The 21,179-nt window shown below is 37.3% G+C and overlaps 3 long non-coding RNA genes across 4 annotated transcripts; 2 read left to right on the top strand and 1 right to left on the bottom strand.

Moving 5' to 3' along the window:
- Nucleotides 1-6,843: 6,843 nt before the first annotated feature.
- Nucleotides 6,844-8,539, top strand: LOC139789559 (uncharacterized). Its single transcript, XR_011723197.1, has 3 exons — nt 6,844-6,927; nt 7,691-7,738; nt 8,261-8,539. It is a non-coding gene; the product is annotated as an uncharacterized lncRNA (long non-coding RNA).
- A 5-nt stretch (nt 8,540-8,544) lies between these two features.
- On the top strand, nt 8,545-16,612 carry LOC139789560 (uncharacterized). 2 transcript variants are annotated; one of them, XR_011723199.1, is made up of 4 exons: nt 8,545-10,006; nt 11,971-12,018; nt 13,286-13,374; nt 15,065-16,612. It is a non-coding gene; the product is annotated as an uncharacterized lncRNA (long non-coding RNA). The 2 variants fall into 2 exon arrangements; XR_011723198.1 differs by lacking the exon at nt 8,545-10,006 and having other exon boundaries at nt 11,153-12,018.
- Nucleotides 16,613-17,472: 860 nt separating this feature from the next.
- LOC139789558 (uncharacterized) lies at nt 17,473-20,938 on the bottom strand. The gene is made up of 2 exons (XR_011723196.1): nt 18,597-20,938; nt 17,473-18,488 (listed from the first exon to the last, which is right to left on the bottom strand). It is a non-coding gene; the product is annotated as an uncharacterized lncRNA (long non-coding RNA).
- Nucleotides 20,939-21,179: the final 241 nt, after the last annotated feature.

Below are 21,179 nucleotides of genomic sequence, written 5' to 3'. Positions count from 1 at the left end.
TGATTTCTTAGCAAAATTTAAAACATCAGTACATTGAGGAACAGTCTTCTTACACCAAATCCCCTAATAAATAAAAAACACAGTGTTAGTCTAGCTACTAAGAGGAAAATTATCTCCATCCCAACTGAAATCAGGACATCTCAGCTGTATTCAGGTCTTTCTTAGAGAACAGATCTTTTAGTCTGTTGTGATGAAAGAAATACAGATATCCATATTACTCTCTGGAATTAAATTTATAGTGAAGAATGGGGTCACATATATAAGAAGCAAGATAATATTCTTTATTGGAAGATGTGTATATTGAAAATACCTCAAAGAGGATATTTTTTTCTAAGTGCTTAATGAAAGCAGGATAAAAGAAAAATAAATTAAAAATACCTGGAGTAAATTACACTGAAGAACAGATCACTGTCTGCCTGCAACACTTATGCATTGTTATGTCTTCTCTAATGAAAATGCATTTAACTAGTCCTGCAATATGCTATGTACTTCCCAAGTATTGCCACATGAGTGCACTGTTGAATAAAACCCTTATTCGATTCCTGGTTTAAGTTAGAGGTAGTATTCGATTTCGATGTAACCAAAATATAACTGCTGGAGCAAAAGCAAACAAACTTTAGAAAACATGTAACAGTGATAAAAAGGAGGTTTTTACCACATTCAGTATTAACACTAGGACCTATCATACACATATCAGGAAATATATTGTTCAGAATAAATAGAGTTGATAAATTCAACACTTCTGTGTGGCTTACTCTAATTTCTCTCCATACATCTTAGTTTGATATACAGTTACTGTAAAACAGCATGACGTAAATTTACATCTAATCATAAAAATAATTGGTGATGTGGATCTGCACAATCTTCTCAAAGACAAAATGTTACTCTCTATGAGCCCATCTGCCTTTGTGTTATCACCAAGAGGGCAAGAAATTTTGCAAGTATTGTCTGAGTGTCTGTCACTGAGTCACCACCTCAGTGTCTGAGAAGGTGAGGGAAAAGTACAAATGAAAAGAGAATAAAAGTATACTGTGAGGGGGAAATGTGGGATACAATCCTCCATAGAGAGTTCACAAAGGACAGAGACATCCTGTAAGGGAATAGAGACAGCTATCAAACGTGACCAGTATTCTCTGTCTCTGGTATGATTGTTGGGAAAGAGAGCCTTAGTAGGTCACGGAGGACAAATTGAGGGATCTAAAGTAAAGAGAGTATTTTAGTCTGAGAGTGAAAGCAACCACAATTTCTACAGACACCAGCTGACAAAATAAATATTTAGTCTCTTCCTTAAACTCGATTTGAGAATAAATTTCATAGTGTGCCCTAACCTGATACTTTGTTTTTAACAATTGCTCTCAAACAGAAATTGGTATTTTTAGACCACAAAGGAACAGCTAGTGGCAACAAATATTATACAGAGTAACCTGAATTGCTAGGCAAAATACCCCAAAGTTTTAGCTCCCTCTGTTGTTTAGGGCTATTGTGTAAATTTAACAACCAATCACATGTCCATTCTCACAGAATTGTGCATAATTCTCAGAAAATATGTAAAATATATTTACAAAAACTGCTCTAGACCTCCTAAATACAAAGACATTCTAACTCAAGTTGTTGTCTTCCCTAACCTTTTCAGGAAGACTACGGGATTTTTGTACAGGAAGATATGGCTGTTCCAACACTCTCAAAGAATTGGCAGTATTGTAATGTGGGTATTAGGACACCAGGAGGTTGTGTCCTAACAAGTCAGAATCTTCCTGCTTCAGGGAATGGAATGAAGAAAGAAGCATGACCTCTGCAGCAGCACTACAGAAACTGTTTAGGAAAAAAAGAGTGAAATTATCTGTTTCTTTCAGTGAAGTCCTGAAATGATGCTGTCTGTTTGCTTCTAGATCAGTAAAGGGGGATCAAAAAGAATATTCCACCACCAACTATAGGTTATGCTCCACGTACCAGAAAAAAATATGTAACATATCACATATGTTACATTCATCCACTCAATATACTATGGAAAGCCCACAATCTCTCTGGACAGCCTGTTCCAGTGCTCTGCAACCCTCAAATTAAAGAAGTTCCTCCTCATGTTTAGATGGGACTTTCTGTGTTCAAATTTGTGCCCATTGCCTTATGTCCTGTCACAGATGCCCACCCTTTAATTATTTGTTAGTGTTTATAAGATCCCCCCTCAGTTTGCTCCAGACTAAAAATAGACACAGGTCCCTCAGGCTTTCTTCATAAGAGAGATGTCCTTGCCCTCTAAGCATCTTTGTAGCCCTTTGCTGTACCCTCTCCAGTGTTTCCCTGCCCTTGAACTGGTGAGTCCAGAACTGGACATAGTATTCCAGATGTAGCCTCACCAGGGCAGAATAGAGGGGGAGGGTGACCTCCATGGACCTGCTTGCCACATTTTTCTTGATGCACCCCAGGATGCCATTGGCCTTCTTGGCCACAAAGGCACATTGGTGGCTCATGGTCATCCTCTTGTCCAACTTTCCCTGGTTCCCTCCCCTACTTTCCACTAACACTAAGGCAAGAGTGCCACAGCTCAGCCCTGTGACTTGTTCATCTATTTATGCCCTTGCTGGTGTCATAGATGAAAAAATAACTTAAGCTGTTAATGCTAGAAGGTGGCAAATGATGGCTGCGTGTTGAGGTGGTGATGAATACATGCACGGGATCTTACAGGCTCTAAACCACAAACCTGCTACCTGCTAGCTGTGAATGATACAGGCTGGCTGTGAACTTTGGTAATTTCTGAACAAGATAAAAGTAGAATGTCTTGAACCCACCAATTAGAAAAGAGGCAAATTGTCTCAAACCTCAAAATGTCTTGCCTTATTCCCCTTTTTATAGTCCCCTGGGAGGGGAGTGGGGGAATAACAGCATCTCTCACTGAGTTACTGGCTAAAACTGTGACAGTATGTTCACAATATCAACAATTCTGCAGTATGCTTTATATTTCACCATGTCTAGAGTCAAACAAAAGCTGTGGCAGTGCTTAGTCATCTTACACAGAGTGCACATATACAAGACAGCACTTGTATTCTACTATAATAGCCAGTCAATGAAGAATAGTGGAAACACTGGGCAGTACTTCAAAAGTATAAATTAAATGGACATTCTGTATTTCTGGATAGCTACAAATACTCATGCTTGTCCTAGAGTGATTCTACAAAAGTTGTAGGAATGCATCAGTAAAATCTGGTTATAATTTAAGTCTTCTTCAGTCCCATCTAACCATATCTCTTCTGCACATCTGTTCTGACTACATTAAAAAAAAAAACCCACAATCATTATTATTATTATTATTATTTCACAAAACTAGTGAAATCACAGGCAAGCTGAGGTTCAAACACACCTCTGGAGTTCGGTAACCTCCATGCTCAAAGCAGGGACAACTAGAAGAGCTTGCTCAGGGCCTTCATTAGTTGGGTTTTGAGTATCTTTAAGGATGGAGGCTCTGCAACCTGTCCAGACAACATGTTCCAGTTCTGCAAAGCTGCTTTTCAGCAATCATCCCCAAAGACTGTGTTGGTATGGGGTGTCATTCCTCTCCAGCTGCAGCACTTTGCATTCCCTGTGTTGAACTTCATGAAGTGCCTGTCAGCCCATTTCTTCAGCTTGTCAAGGTCCCCACGCATCTGGAATATCCATCCAGTATTTCGACCACTCCTCCCAAATCTGAGTTGTTGGCAAACTTCCTGACAGAGAGCTCTGCCCCATCATCTAGATTATTAATAAAGATGTCAAATGGTTCTAGCCCCTCTATCCACCTTAGGGTACACCATAAATGACTGGCCTCCAAGGTGAAATTTAAGCCACTGATTACAGTTATCTGAGCCTGGCACCAGTTTTAAACTAACCTGACTGTCTACCTGTCTATCTAGCCCATGTTTTATCAGTTTGTCTGGAGGTATGTAATGGAAGACTGTTGAAAATCTTACTAAAGTCAAGATAAACAGCAGCCACTGCTTTCCTCTGATTCAACATGCTAGTCATTTCACTACAGAACACTCTCAGGTCAGCCAGGCATGACTCAGCCCTCATGTATCCATGCTGACTGCTCCAAATGACCTCTTGGCCTTCACGCTGTGTAGAAGCGGTTTCCAGTGTTCATTCCATCCTCTCTGGGGTCAAAGTGACTCCAACTTCTCAGTGCTTCCCACGACCCTTCTTCCCATCGTGCTTTGAGGATAGAAGATAGGTTCCAACCCTCAGGAACCTATTCCAGTTGCTGTGACATTGCAATGACATTGATGATCACCCTCAGCACTTACGGGTGCACTCCATGCAGCCTGAAGGTCTTGTTTACATACAGTTTGTTTAAAAGTTCTTTAACTGAGTCCTTCCATACCAAGCATTTAATTTCACTGGGCCTCATTGAAAATCCTCATTGAATGAAGATGAAGAAAAATATAAGAACTGATCTCCTTTAAAGATGCATCATAACCTCACTTTGTGTAATTTTAATATGAAACTGGAAACTTCTGGAATATCCCTTTATATTGTTAGTCTCCCACTCTCTTTTGAAGTCAGCCCTGTGCCTCTTTGGAATTGAAGGGCTAAAGCCAAAGTTAATGTGACTCTGTTTTTCTTGTAATAAAGAGGAGCTATTGTATTCCAAGGAAATATCCTGACAGCCTCCAGCATTTCCTCTGTGTGCAGTGAAAGCACAGGGCTCATAATGCCACCGGGTATAGCAGCACGTTGCTATGGGCCACTTTTGCTGAACCTGCTTTGTAGACCTGCGTGTCCCCTAATGAGTGAAGAGAGCATACCTTTTGTAATCTCAGCTTCAGCAGACATGATCTTTCTGTTATTCCTGGCAACAAGAAAAAATTATGCAACTCACAGTCAGTAAAAAACAGCTGCAGTAACATTTGGTGTAAGAACTTCAGACTCTGAGAAATGTTTAAAAATTGGTAAAATTGCAGTGAAGAAAAAATAGCTTCCATTTGTAAAGCACTGTTCTTCACTTTTGTGTATGTGTTTTTAAGAACAGGTTTCTCAAAAAGTGGTAGATAGAAGCATTGAGCATTTCTAAATCATTAGTCTTCTGTTGTACACAGAAAAACATGTACATTTAAATAAGTGCCTACTGTTTTGAGTATGAGAAAACTCCACTGTACAGAATTATTTAATGACAGGTGGGAAGTACTGGGAACAATAGATAGGCTACAGTAGACTCAGCTTAGTCCTATATATGTCTTTTGCGTGCCACGTAAACAGGATGTGAAGTAAGATAAAGTTGACTGTTACATGCTTATGTTAAAATGTTCTTAGAATATTAAACAACCCTACAGTTTCCAAGAAAAAAAATGTATTGATAAATTGCCATGTCAGTTTTGTTCTCTGTAAACTGCTAAATATATTTAGTTTTGTATGTTTATGCCTATGAGGGAGAAAGACTTCAATGTGAAGAACAAGAGGAACTTCTCATATGAATATTAATATAAGTTCTGGTATAATTAAAAAATTATCTCTATTCCCAACTAACAAGTCACTACATTTTAGACTAGAAATTCTATATTCAAAACTAGAGCAAGTACTTTTGGCCTGACATCTCCAGTATCTGAAATTCCTATCTTTTACATCACTTTTAATGTTTTCCACCACTTCCACTGAAAATGTTTTTTGTTCTTTTTCCACTGAAAAGGCTTTCTTTAGAATACCAGTATTTGCGATCAGACTTTTCCTCAGTGTTAATCTGGCACTGACGCTAGAGTCAGAATTCAAACTCATTTTTTATATCTGATCTTTTTTCTGATACAGGCCATTAGCTATATTTCAGTTTTGTTCCAGCCTCTGCTGCATATCTTGTCCTATACTGAAATGACAGTCTTAGGTCAAAGCATTTGGGGTCCTTCCCATATTTTTCAGTCTGCTTGTGTAACACCCAGCAACTTTTGAAGTTTCACATTACTTTGTAATTAAATATATATTTTAACATAGTGACCAGGTGTACTGCCAATGTCCAACTCCCTTTTTCTAAACTAAACACAGGTAAAATATAGAATTTACCTGAAAATTCTAGAAAAAATCAGCTGCTCCTTAATTTTTAAGAAAATTGGCAAAAAAAAAAAAAAAAAAAAAAAGCAATTGTTTAGAGAGGAACTTCCTTCTTTCAGTAAGGTGTAAAAGTGTGACTCCCTCCTTAAAAAATGCAAGGCTCTCTTATCAAAACAAATTCAGTGTGTATACATAGAGAGTGCCAACAGGTGAGTGGAAGGCCAGGAATGCATGTAGGTAGGGATTTAGACAAAGCCAATTGAACATGACAAATATAATGATAAAAGAGTTAGTTCTTGTACAGTAAAGACCATTATCTGGATACATCCACTTTAAACAAGTTTAGTCATGCCACAAGCAGAATATTGCTATTAGTCTATTGCTAACTATTGCTGTTGCAACACCTGAAAAGCCCTTTTAATAGCTGGGTAAATGTTTAAGCAGTTGACTTGGCTCAAACTGCCTGTAGTGGAGACTACACTCCACTTTTTTAATATTACCATACACCCAGAATCTGCCCTTGAACCAGCTGTGGAAGGAATGTCAGATAGCAAGAATGACACCAGCGACATAAAGCACTAGAATAGTATTTAGGAGTATATTCAGGCATTATGCAGACCTACTGGCTGAAAATTTGCATGCAGCTCCAGGGAAGGCAGTTTCTGGGGCATATTAAAGATATTTAAATGTTTATTCTTACTATTTCCAATGTTCCTGGAATTCCAGCAATATTTAGAGCCATGAGAATATTGATATAAATAAATGAATGTCAAAATATGATAGATTACGTTTGTGTCAGACTTTTCTTCTACTTGGAGGTTTGGCTTCCTGCCATGTGCTCCGACAATAAATGGGCTGTAACAGAGCAGCTTCTTGCATTCTGCTTCATAGAAGTACCCTAACAATAGCAGGCAAAATAAGGTAAGCAAGAGTGGAAGATTACAGCAGGGTTTTAAGTGCACTTCAGTTTAAAATTATTTTACTGGACTGATTGTTTAGATTCTAAAAAATAGGGATATTTTTTCATCCGACTAAAGCTTTCCTCTGAAATCTCTTCCTTAGTTTAATTTATGTCTATTTTTATATATTCCCGTATTTCACCTGCAGTATATATTTTATACAGTTAGTCTGATTTGAAATAATCTCGTTATTTATTAGCCATAGCATGACAAAGGTTCTTTTTAATGCATTGGTAAATTGGAATAAACTTGCAGTTTCTTCTCTTCTTTGGAAGCAGGACTGTCAGCTGCAACCCAATACACTCAACAAAAATAGTTCTGATCTTCAGTGGTCTTAGACATAACTTGTTATGAATGTACCGTTATAGTAGAGGATAATAATTGGATTGTACCACCACATGAATGAACTCCAAAATCATATATCATGTTATATATATATATATATATATATATATCCATATATGTATGATATATATATGATATATATATCCATATATTTCTTGTGCTGAACTTGATTTAATTTTATGATCAGATGTTGGGGGGGAGTCAAGTGGAAGACGGAACAGTGGTTAAGAACAAATGAGATCACTAATGGGTCGAGAGAAGCTATGTAACAAATTTTCTTTGCTGCCTTAATATAAATGAATTTATATGATCTATGTAGCAGGAAAAATTTTCAAAGTTGCTGTGTTTTGAGGTTGATCTTGCTGCAATTGGCCACGCAGGTGCTCAAATATGTCTGATTTCAGCAGCTTAAAGAGTTACAGGAAAAGGTGGGTTGGTTTTTTTGTTTTTTTTTTTAAATCAATCCTTGATTTAAAATTGCAATATGGCTGCATGTCTTTACTGAAAGTCGGACTGTGCTGTGTTGAAGTTAGCATGATTTTCAGTCTTTTATTAATATATTGAACATTATTTTAGACTGTACTCTGAAGGACAAAAGAATAAAATTTTTCAACCAGCTACCAAAATGTTGCTAGCTTCCTATGATTGAAAGAGTATATAAACTAATTTGAAGTCACATAAATTGTTTATATTTTGTCTTGGGGGAAATATATTTTTAAATATATTATAACCTTCATATTGGTGGAAGTAGAAGTAGATAACTGACTACCACTGGAAACACACCGTGTTTGCCTTGAAAAAGTCATGGGTCATGACTTGAGTCATGCAAGCAGTCAAACACTTGTTGATTTTTATCCTTTAACTGCAATTAATCAAAATCATACTCTCTGCAAACTAATTTATTGACCGAAACACGAAATACTGTAACCAATTCTAACTCCTGCTTTAAGAATGGAAAAGAGAGGGAAGCCACGCTGCCAGGATTTCTGGAGTGATTCTGCAATGGTGCTGCGCTCAGGCTTCAGGAAGCCGTGTGAAACACCTCCCCGTGGAAAGAGGTCTGCTAAGAACCTGAGAAGTGTGAAGCCAAATTCTGGAAAGCCAGGTAACTCTTTCCTGAGTGACAGGTATGTCTGTGATCTTGTCAAGATGATTCCAGTCCAAAGCAGAATCCAAGCAAATTAAGGAAAATGAAAAAAAAAAAAAAAAAAAAAAAAAAAAAAGAAAGAAAGAAAAAAAGCTATGTTCTGTTGTAATTCTAGTTAAAAGGAGAATTCTTGCACTATGAAAATTAAAATATAACATCTTTTATAAAATTTGCTGTATTGATTATTGTTGTTGTTGTCCTGCTGCTTATTAGAGCAACCCATCTTTTTCAGGAAGTCTGATAGTCTCAGTTGCCTTTGCCCCAGCGTAGGTGATCAATATGCCTCCTGAAGGTCCAACATGGGACCTGTGAAACCTGTTGCTTCTGGAGGTTATGACTCAGGCTGTCAGGGTTTACATTGTCCCTTTCTTTTGTTGATTGTATATGCAGAATTTCCGGTCAGTCTAGAGAGGGTGGACGAAAAGCCTCTTAGAATTTTATTTTTTTTTTTCCAAAATATCTGTTTAAATACAGATGTTTCAGAGGAAGTGCATCAATGTAAAATGAGTAATAAAGTTTTTTGTGAAGTCAAGCATTTCCAGAACATTATGTCACTGCTGGTGCATTTTAAATATACTCCTCTTTTACTTGCCTAATTGTTCTGGCAAGGAAAAGGCTGTTTATCTTACAGCATACTTTGGAGGTCTGTGTGGCCTCATAAATAACTGTAGTTGAAAGCATCAATTTTCCAGTGAAACAATGTTCAGCCTTACACAATCAAAATGGTGACACATAGCATTATTCTGGGACCTACAGCTTGGATAGCTTCTAGCTACAAAGACCTGTTTATTTCAGGTCCCCAGAATAAATGCTGCTATCTTAGGTAGACATGCACTCTAACCTAAAATTCTTGTCTGTACACAAATCCAGTTTTCAAAGTGCATACTCAGGAAACAGGCATGTACTTGTCTGTGAAATAAAGGAAATTAGTCTAGAAACAATATGCTGGAGGCATACTTTCCCTACTTCACTTCTTCTCTTCCTCGGAATGAAAACTTGCAACTTAACTCTGTGTTTTTCACGTCTCACTCTGTGTGCAGGCTCCTGAGCACAACCTTGCCCTGGCTGTGGCTCTGGCACCCCACAAGGCTCCCCACCACTACTGTAAGACTACTCATGGAAGTCGTATTTCAAACCCAAGTTTTTGCACATGTTAACTGTCCAAAAGGTTTAACATAGATCTCATACATCTCTTTTTACTGAGAAGAACCTTCCAAGCACAGAAATCCTTGCTTTCCTTTTTCACACCACCATCACACCCCCAAAACAATTGTTTAAGGCCACTGTATAATTTCTGCTAAATGTTGGCCACACTGTTCATGGTTTAAACCTACATAGATTGTTGCAAAAATACAATTGCTTTTTAAATGGAATTTTACCGTTTTTCTGCTGCTAGTGAGATTAATTACAACTAATTTTTCATTAGCATTTAATCTGCGAAGAACACAGAAGTGCTATATTCTGACAGAAGATTCAAAAACAGTGCATTTTGACATAGATGAAGATGGTCATCATGAAATATCAACCAAGGATTCACAATCCCTTGAAGGTAGTGTGCTTTTTAAACCAAAACTCACCAACTGTACTACAGATCACTGTTTAATGTGTAACATGCTTAGTTTTGGGCCTCTGACTACGAGAAGGATATTGTGGTGCTGGAGCTTGTCAAGAAGATGGTGAAGGGTCTGGAGAACAAATCCTGTGAGGAGTGGCTGAGGGAACTTTCATTGTTTCCAGGATAAAGAGGATGCTGAGGGGAGACATTATTACTCTTTAAAACTATGTGAGAGGAGGTTCTAGCAGGGTGGGGAACAGTCTCGTCTCCCAAGCAGCAAGTATTAGATGAGCCTCAGGTTGTCCCAGGGGAGGTAAAGGCTGCATATCAGAAAATACTTACTCACTGGAAGGTTTGCAAAGTGTTGGCACAGGCTGGCCAGGGAAATAGTTGAGTCACCATCCCTAGAGTTAGTGAAAAGACATGTTCAAGTGATGGATTTGGCAATGGTAGGTAAGTCTTCAGTAAATCATAAGGGTCTTTTACAGCCTAAATGGTTCTGTGATTCTATGATTCTATGACTTCCGTAAATGTAACTTTATATTGCCTCTTTATAAATACTGATAGTGATATGAAAACCCTTTTATTCCATCTTACAGTAAGTACACACCTAGAAGATTATTTTGTTTACTCCCACTTGAGTTAATGGGAGATCTAGATGCTTGGCTGATAAAAGAGTGAAAGCAAAAACAATCCTCACAGACAAGTGCAAAATGCTGCAAGAAAAACAGGGAAGATGTTAGAATTTGTGGGATTGTTTTATTTTTCATTAAGCTCTTTTTTTGTCTCAAATGAGGCTTCTCTAACCGTCACCAAAAACATCACAGAAGTAGTTGTTAGTGGGTATTTTTTGGTAGAAAAGAGGCAAATAACAGACTTACACATTTTCCAGAGATCTGAAAGTAGTGGTAAAAAAAAAATAAACCATACTTGTAAGCAAAATATAGGAAAAAGTTGAAATATGTGAGGTAGCTATCAACTTATGTAAACTCTATTTCTTAAAAATACCCAACTTTTAAAGGAATAAGAAGTCCATTGTATATGCTTCAGATGAAGACATAGAAAGGCTTGCTATTTTTATTCTATTGAATTGTGAATAATGACAAATGACAAATGCAAATGCCAAATGCAAATAATGACAAATGCACTGATAAAGTATTTAAGTCTGCTTTGTAAATTTTGAAGTGTCTTTTACTTGATAACTTCACAGAATTTAAAAGCAACTTATGCAATTAATATTGTTAATTTATGAACAGAACCAAAACGTGTATAGGTGTGCAACAGAAGCAGTTTGTAAATAGATTCATAGCGTGACAATCCTGATTTAGAAGAAAAGGATGTTCCTAGAAGAAGAAAGAAAAGAAGAAATGATATGTGATATTCTTGTTAATGTAAACACAAGCACCACAAACATACAGCCATGATGATACAGTTAAGACAACACCATGCTAGGAATGAGCTGTAACCTGAATGTTTGTGACTTCGACCTGATTTGGGTGATGCCTTCCCCAAGTGGCTGGTTATGCAATTCAGGCTGACATGAGTAACTCCTTGCTGTTGCTGCCTGTTACTTTCCAACCTTATACATTTCACTCCAGGGTCCTTGTACCTGCTTCCAAAGACTTTCAGGCTTCTCTTTGGTAGCAATTCACACCTTTACATTTCGTTACTGACTTCTGTTTTCTCAGGTGTATTATACTTTACAAAAGGTAATTAATAAATCCATATATTTATTAGTTTCATAGCTCAGACTTTGGGGTTCCTGATACCAGTCAGACTGTACAGTCTTCTGGGGTCACTGAGAGACCTGCAGGAAATAAAATCTAATGCCTATTGCTATTACAGACTCTTTCTCAGTTTATGTTTTAAAACAGTTTGTTAAGTTGTCTGTAATGTTTTCAAATCTGAAGAACATAACTGTTGAATTCCACACATTTGTTAAATATCTTCTGTTTTAGATATTGCGTGGCTAAGTGTCTTCACAAAAGATGAAGCAGCAGTTACTGGTAAGACTCCTGTGAGAATAAAAGATGCCATTCTCTTTGTTTGTGTCTGGTTTTGAAGAGATGTTTGGGAGTATAAAAATAAGATAGTAGGATTTTATACATAAATTTTACATTAAAGTAACATTTTATACCAGATTTTTATTTAGGCCCAGTTAGTGGGCAACCCTGAAAATTAAAGGTTTCAGTGTTCCATAAAACGAAGTATTCAAAGTCACAAAATTTGCCTTAACAAGTTATGAGTGATGGCTTGGATTGGAGATAAATGTATATGAGAAAATAAAATGTACACAAGCTAGAAAATCCATCTTTTTTAAGGAAAATTGTCTGTGCTCTGTTGCTAGCATAGGGGTCTTGGCTAGCAAAGACCTGTTGTAAGAGGAGATGAAAACCAAAACAAAACATGAAGAAAGATGGGACACATTTTTCAACTTTCATATTGTTAAGAGTAAGAAGTGATTGGGAAAGTCCAAGATAGTTCCAGTATGCTAGTAGAAGAGAAATATATTCCAATTTAAACCATAAAGAGCTGCTGTAATAGATAAGAGCAAATGTCCATGTGGTCCAAGACTGCACACTGAAAAATGGCCAAATGAGTATTTCTAGATAACACTATAAAATATTTTTACCCTCCCACATGGCAGTGCCTTGCATTTCAGGCACACCCCAAGCAAGGAGTGTTTTCTTATATTTAGTTAATTTCCAAACATTTCCTTTGCATGGATTTGTAAAATTGCCTCTTAGACTTTGGAAAGGTTTTGATAACTTTAACCATTCAAAGACCATCAGAGAGTGGAAGTATCAAAAAAAGCAAAAAAAATCTCAAAAGCGAGTAGATCCAATGCACCCACAATGATGATAATGAAAGATTTTGATTCAGAGAGCATTCAGAAAATAAAAGGGGAAAAAATCCTACATTTTCTGTAATGATGTATACATAGTCAGGTATATTGTATAAACATGTATATTACATCTATGCATTATGTACTAACGTATATGCCTTTTTAGTTCAGATTATACATATTAATCTATAATCAATGCTACATGAGCTATAAATACAGAGAGATAAAGCATATATATGGCAAATTTAAAGCTTCACAAAGCCACAGACTTTAAATACAGAGAAGGATGTTATCCACAGTGATCAGCAGGAAGAGTAACAAATATAAAGTGAACCTGAATGTTATGTCTTTACTAAGTACTTTCAGCTATGCTTCATTTTACAAAGTGATACATATTTTGTAACAATACTCTCCTCTATGTAAAACAGATTCTAAAAATTTGGTCATCCTCACACAGAGGTCAAAGCTTAATGAATTTGTCCTACTGTGCAAGGGTAAGAAGCGGCTCTTTCTGAAGGTAAGCAGTTAATTTCCTCTGTAGTTTATGGCTGCTTTTTCTTACTGTAGTGAAATTTCCTCACAGACCGTTTCAAATTTATTTTCCTTTATGTACCACCTTCCTTATATGCCATCTTCCATATTTAACAGCTTCTGACTATCTCCTTCTATTCTCTTTGGGGAAATATCTAAAGCAGGTTATTGCAAAAATTATAGGGCTGGGTAGCTGACTACTGTCACCGTAAGGCAGCTGGGGATGTTGGGCACCAATCTCTGTGCAGAGAGAAGTTTCTTAACCAGAAAACATGCAGGGAATAAAAGCAGAGGAAGAAGCAGGAATGTTGCCTTGGAAAGAGATAAGTTTAAGAGGAGAATTATTTTCTCCTAAGCAGTCTGAATAACAAGATAATGACTGTGAAAAAAAGAAAATACAGCTGCACCTATTTCAGGCATTTAACATCTGTTGAGATAAGAACATTCTCATTTTCTCCAGTCTCATGCAGGTTTGTTTGTGGTAGAAAGAGCAGACAAGGGTTGTTTTTCCTATTAGAAGATTACAGCATTTACTAAAGTCTGTCTGAAAAGAAATGTTGTACTAGCATTTACCCTCTAAATGAAGGCAAAGACAAAAGAAGTTCTGTTTACATAGGTTATGTTGAGTTAAAGAATGGCCCTTCACCCAATGCTGGCCATGTACAATGGGTTAAATCTTCAAATTCTTCCTCAAATGAAGTCTTTGATGGTATTTATTTGTTTTTAATGCACAGATGACTTTCCCTAAAATCTATTTCCTGAAGTTATCTGGAGGAGTGTATGTTGCAAGATATATTCATCATTTTTATAGCCAACTATCCCACTGGGATTTTCATTTCTGATCTTGAAAGATAAAGTATTTTTAAAGGATTTTTCAGGTTCAGAGATTACTTTTCAAAAATTAGTTGTTTGCAAGGTGTTCCACCACATCAAGGAAAGAACTGATTGTTGAGCCCTAATGGATTTCACTTCTCAAGCACCCTATATTAAAATACCAGGCCATACCAGATTATGTTTCTGAATATCACTACAGGCAATTCTTATCTGAAAATCAGGTAAGACATACTTAGTGTCTCCCAATTACGTATAAACCTTGGAAACATCACAGACCTTCCTTTTTCCATCAGAATACATATTATTTTCTTAATATCAACCAGAATTCTGGTATAGAAGATGACAGGGCTCTATATCTGTGATTAAGTTATGTTATTCCATTTACAATATGGCTCAGTCTTGGCTGCAATGGAAAACTGAATTCAGGCATTAAACAGTTTGACTGGCTTGGTCCTTGCAACCCAGTTAATTTTGCATTGCAAATGATAAAAGAGGAATATATTCATAGAAGTGTTCTGAGAACTTATCAACTTATTCAGCTTGGATAATTTAAGTGTAAACATTAATGGACTTTATGAAAAATGAGACATTTTGCAAGAATTAATACTATGGAAAACGTGGCACGGAGCAGATTTTCACATGAGATCCTCCAAGTGGCAAGGAAACACCAAATAACAGCTGCTTTTCTAGTGGGAGGTATCCCTGCCCGTGGCAGGGGGGTTGGAACCAGGTGATCTTAAAGGTCCCTTCCAACCCTGAAAATTCTATGATTCAGTGATTTGGAGGATTAAAAGAACAAAATATGAAGACAAAATAACCAATCTGTGTGTTTGTAAACACAGGTGTTAAAAGCGTGCTGCACAGAGCCAGATTATCCTTTAGCGCAAAGATCCAGCATGGATACACGTAACCATGATGATCCTGCCATCGGACAGGTATATAATCATAATCAGACAAATAAAAATGTGTGTGAGAGAGAATGTGCATGCAAACGTGGGTGTAAAAAAAGCACATGTGTCTTGCTGTTGCTCATTGAGTGATTGTTTACTCTCTTATTTCTGAATTTAAATATTTTCTTCAGAAAAAGAAAAAGAAGCACTTTTCCGTACTTTTGACTTATGTGTATGAAAACATCCTTCAATCTACAGGCAAAATATCTGAGTTTCAATTAAAACATGAAGGTGGTGATGTTTCCCATACTATTTTTTAAGAAGTACTTTCAGACTGATCAGCAGATGACTGTAAATTAGGAGTAATACACTGTGTAGAGAAATACAGGTAGCCAAGTGGCTTCTTAACACATTTTTGTGACCAAAGCTTGATTTTGTTGTCTTCTCTCTAGACAAAACTATTTTATTTATTCTGTAAGATATCTTGGACAGACATTCCAACATGAATGAGAAAATACAAAACTAAGGAAATGTAGCCAATGATTGGCTTTTTAGGGCTGTAGTACAGTAGATTTACTATATGGAAAGGACAACCTTTTCAATTTCAATGAGAACAGTCAAAGCTACCTGGGATTAGGTAGCTTTCAGAAACTTGTGATAGTAAATGTGAAACACTGAAAGCCTAAAATTGCCAGTGTATTATTTCTGACATTGCTAACATTTCTCCTCAATCAGAAAGAAATCCTGGTAATTTGAAACTATAAGAAATTTCTTGTTTGAAGTAATTCTGAAATGGTCTTTCAAAGGTATGAACTAGAGTACTATTAATTTTTTTTTTAATAATTTATGAACAAATCTCCAGCACACTGGGCCTTGAAAATCCAAATGGGTCCTTCAGTTTAAATTCCTTCTGAGTTACTTGGTTGCCACAAATATTCCTTGGCTTTACATAAAAAGGAGAAAGCAATGAAGCCTAGGAAATATATAAAGAAAATTCTAGTCCCCTCCTTGTGGGGTGTAAACCACCACAATTGTATTAGATTCTTCTAAAATGTATTTCATGTGCTTCTTTTTATAGAAAAAGGTATACCTCTTTCCGTGGATCTATTTCAAAGGGAAAGAATTAGTGAATTGATGGCTGCAAGCTCTGGGGTACAGCTTGAAAGAAGAGCTGTAACAGTTGCCTGTAGGAACCTATACATCATTCTGGGTTCTAAACAGATAACTAATAGGAAAAATTAATTCTGAGAACCCATTAATTACATAACAAGATAGAGAGTAATCTACTCATTCTTGTTTCCTGCTGAAACATTCTAGTAGGAGAAAAAAAAAAAAAAAGTTACTCATTTGTGTGAGGAAAAAGCAGCAGCGTGCACATGAACCACATCCAGTTAGGCCAAGAGGCAAAATCGTAGTTAAGTTTGAATTGTAAGATTCGTAATAAACATTCTAGAATAGGTGCAGTGGTGTGCAAATAATTTCTGGTGTGATAAATTAGGCCTCCCCATCCTTGTGGAAGCAGTTGACTGTAAGGGAGAAGTATTTCTCATGGCCAATGACAAATGTGGTGCTGATATTTAGCCTGCTAGCTTTTAACAGTAAGCCTTGAAGACAGACATTTTCTTTTTTTTTATTGGAAGACTGCAGTAGAATTACCAGTAACATGAGAATCTGTGGAGCCTATTGTTATACCGGCAGGAAGAGCTGCATATAGTGTTATAAATTCCTAGTACTGTAATACAGAAAATACAGTTCACAATATTTATCAAAACATCTTTCATTAATTAGTTTGTTATTATCACAGTAAAAGAATAACATCCTGTAGCAGTTGATAATAGTTTGTAGTAAAACCTTATTCTGATAGGGGATTAAGTCAAGAAGGTAACACAGACCACAACCAATATTTACTGCAGCATTATGGTGGTCAGAGATCAAGGAAAACAGTCAGGATCACCAAGCTGGAGCAGCAGCATAGAGGCCAGACCCATTGGTTCACCTGGGAGCAGACTTACATTTATGCATAACTCATTACTTCAACTCTGTAATAAAGCAAGCTCACAACAATTAATAATATCATATGTACAAATCCAGTCGACCACACTAGAGGATGAATGAAGAGCTATGTAATTGTATTGCCTTGGAGCTCCACCACAGAAAAAGCTGTCCCAACTATTGACCCACTGTTCTCCCAACAGTGCTGGGTTGTTTTCCCCACCGTTTTCCCCACCTCTTTATATATAATTCTCCCACTAGCCAATGCAGTCTCTTTTAGCACAAGTGAGATTACATTTACAAATTTTGTCCCTTGATGTAGCTCACACAGAGTAAAGTGTTAATTTGAGTTATTTCTGAAAAAAACCAAACCAAACCAAACCAAACCAAACCAGCTTATGGCTGTGATGTTGAAAGGATTTTTATTTAGCGTTCACTGTTGATGTTAATCACTTGATTTCACCCAGAGTCCTCAACTAAACTGGTGCTGTTTCATGCCCCTCTTATTTTCTTGAAGGCCATCTCATAAATTAGCACATTCCTTAGACCAAAATTATGCAGCCATGTAGGATCAGAGCTGAGCCTGTATCCTTTGGACATCGGCAGCTAAACAGATTGTAAGAGGAGGGAGTGCAGGGGAAACAGTGAGAGGGGAACTATCAACAACAGTTGTTAACATTATGTGTTGTTACAGGTATGTATAGGTTTTAATTTGTGTATAGGTTCTCATTTTACCATTTTCATTGATTATGTCTGAATGTTTGCTATTTCTTTTTCATTCTTCCAGAAGTGTAGGGTTTAGTGATTATATATTGGATATCAGAGAAATGCACATCTCCTTTAATATGTATCTGTAGTATCTCCCATCAGTGTTCTTTCTGTTTGGCTTCAACCATAATAATTTACTATTCATGGTTCAGCACCACTCTCAGACCTATACTTAACCCTACGAGGTTCTGATTAATTAGTAGTAACACTCAGTTTCCCCTCTGTTTCAAACCTTCCTTTCTCTTTCCTTCCTAAATTCCTTCTTGACTTTACACATCTACTTAAAATATTACTGGTGAACAATTCTATCACTAGATCTATGTGTACCTCCTCAAGCTATTGTTCCTTGGCAGATGATGCAGGGTTATTAGGATATTATAACTGGACAGCATCTTCCCAGAACTTTGATTATAATACCCCTGCCTGAGTGGACTGAGATCTGAAGGTACTTACCTCCTCCCAGAAGATCAATACCCAGCCAGTCTCTCTGCGACAGCCACTGTGGAAGCAAAAAAAACAAACATCCCACTCCCTTTTTCCTCTACTTGAGTCGTTATGGTTGGGCATGACATTACATGGCATGAAGTATCCCTTTAGCTCTGGGCAGCTGTTTCAGCTGTGTCCCCTCCTAGATTCTTGACCATTCCCCGCCCACTCTCTGGGGCACAGTGGGAAAAAAAGGTCTTGATGCTGTGCATGCTCTGCTCAGCAATAGCCATAACACTGGGGTATTGTCAGTGATGTTTTAGTCAAAAATCCAAAGCACCATATAATTAATTTCTAACGATATTCCAAGGTCCATAGCTTATTTGATGCAATGAAGGTGGCAGCTCAGTACTACCAGTTTGTCTATCATTATTGTCCAACTCACACAATTTTTAATCATATGCTCATTACCTGAGGCAAGATGTAGGTTGTACTGTGCCCTGTACTGACCTCTGTAAAATATCTTGACGGTGTAAGATGATTTGTTCCATTTCAGCTGGCTTTCATTTTCTCTCCTTATCTTTTAGCTGCTTCCTGGTTTAGAGTGCAGCAGTTGAACTTACGCTGGGGTTATGCTCCTTGTTCCTTATTCAAACTGACTTTAAATAATTTTTTGAACTATTTTAAAACTTGGATACTACTGTCTCACATCTTTTTCTGTAACTTCCATCACTGACATATTATTTCATATGATGTTTTTTTCTTTAATGTACAGAGACAACATTTTTAGCATTTTTCTAAAGTGAGAATAGATAAGCTATTCCAAGAGCATTGTGAATCACCTGTGGGATGTGAGTAAATGTGTATTTTTTGCCACTAAATGTGAAACCTAACCTGCAATTTAATTCTTCATTTGATGCAGTGGCAAAGAAACAGACAGTTTATAACAGAAAACCAGTTTTTTTTTTTTCTTCAGACTTGCAGATGGCTTCTCAGGCATGGCTGCAGCCATAGGAGATGTCCTCATGATGGCTTCAGCAGGCATGAGTCCATCATGTTCTCCCGGATGTCTTAGCAGCTTTCTTAACAGTCCACACTGGAAATTTATGTGTGTCATTATTTCTTGCAAAGCACCTTGTTCCTCAATGACCTGCTGCAACTCTCAGCCTAGCAGTGTTTGAACATGTTCCTACTCCCAGCTCCTCTTTCTTCTCCCAGTCACACGTCATTTCCCAAGTCTTCCCCTAAATCATCTTCCTGTGATTATTCTCTATTTAATTTTTCATCATTCCATGCAGCTATTGCAGGTATTTTTAATTTTTTCATCTCAATCTGCTTTTGCAGTCACCTAATGTAGAGTTCATATTTACCAGATCCCATTTGAGTCTCCCTTGCTCCAGGATGAATTTCTATATAGTACATATTAATCCCTCTCCTTGCTTCTGCAGGCTTGTCTTTCCTCCTTTTCCAATTTTACTAGATTCTCTTGTTCCATTTGTATTTCCTCATTACATATTTGAATCCCTAAGAGGTATTTCTGAAGGCAAATTTTCTTCCACTTACAAGTATTTTTTGAAAACAGATTTTTTTGATCAAAGCTGCAGATATTCTGCTGTTATACTGGCTTGATCTGGAAAGAATGTTTTAGCTGATTCTCCTTACAGCTATGCTACTGCAGGAAGTGTATCCTCAAGTTTCTTTCATGTGCTCTGCAATAACTGCAGGACATTTTCTCTCCATCCTCTGTTGATGTATGGGCTGAAAGGACACATTCCTCCTTCGATGGAAAGGTGGTTATTGCCAGTGCCTTAATCTGCAGCACAGCTGGAACCATTTAATATTCTCCTGCTTTTCCCCAAGCATACAGTTTCATTTTAAGAGTCCTTTTAAGCATAGTGCACAGTGATAATATGCCAGACTAGTCAGATTTGTAGAACTGTTCTTTGTGTAGGATGAGAAAGTTCAAACAGGTCACCCAAGAGGGAAGATGAAATAATTTGATCATGGTGTGTCAACTTACCATCTCAGTCTTCCCCAAACTACCTTATAGATTCCCCACCCCCTGACAAGAGGCCGAGTTGGAGGAAACACAATTCTTAAACATTTATTAATAAAGCTTTTACTATTACCAGCAGATAACTGGCTTCTCAGTTCACACAGCTTCTCAGTTGCTCCTTCTCTTATTGTACAAACCTGGAACTGTGGGTTTGTACTCACATTCAAAGGGTTTCCAGGCAGATGTACACAGTCACACATGGCATCACATGTTTCACGTGTCCCTGAAATGTATATGTACACTGTGTCCCTGTATGTACACTTTTTGTCCACTTAGAGCAGCTGCTGCCTTCCTGGATGTGGTGTGGGTTATATGACCGGCCACGGTCAGGTTCAGCAGCTCCTTGTTCTCCTGGGCTTATCAGTTTTTGCAGAATTAACAGGGCTATTAGTGTCTATGGCTTACAAATTCCAAGGCTACTTCTCAGCACATACTCTTCCTCTCTGGCATGATATTTTCTGGTAACTGTTTCTTCGTTCTGAGCTTGCAGTGCCTCAGGAGCCCCGGGACACATTCACACAGGGGCTGTTTTGACAATAGCCATTCCTCCAGAGATAGAGCTCTAAAAAAGTATTTTGGAAACCTGAGAGTGTGCAAATATGTGCAAATATGTAACAAAGCAAGAAGATGAAACTCCCAGATTACCCCAGTAACAGATATACTGCAGAGGAAAACTGTGCTGGTCTTCTTGTGAAGCAATGGAATGCAGCTGTGGGTCTGGCAATATCCAGTCCTTTGAGGGAAATGAATTTTTTTTATTCATAGGTATCACAGAATCTGTCTCAAAATGATTATGTGTGGCCAAATAAATTGGTAATATGTATA

Source organism: Heliangelus exortis, chromosome Z (assembly GCF_036169615.1).
Source record: "Heliangelus exortis chromosome Z, bHelExo1.hap1, whole genome shotgun sequence".
In the NCBI taxonomy this organism is placed as follows: domain Eukaryota; kingdom Metazoa; phylum Chordata; class Aves; order Apodiformes; family Trochilidae; genus Heliangelus; species Heliangelus exortis.
The sequence above is the reverse complement of the archived record's forward strand: the minus strand, read 5'-3'. Positions and strand labels throughout refer to the sequence as shown.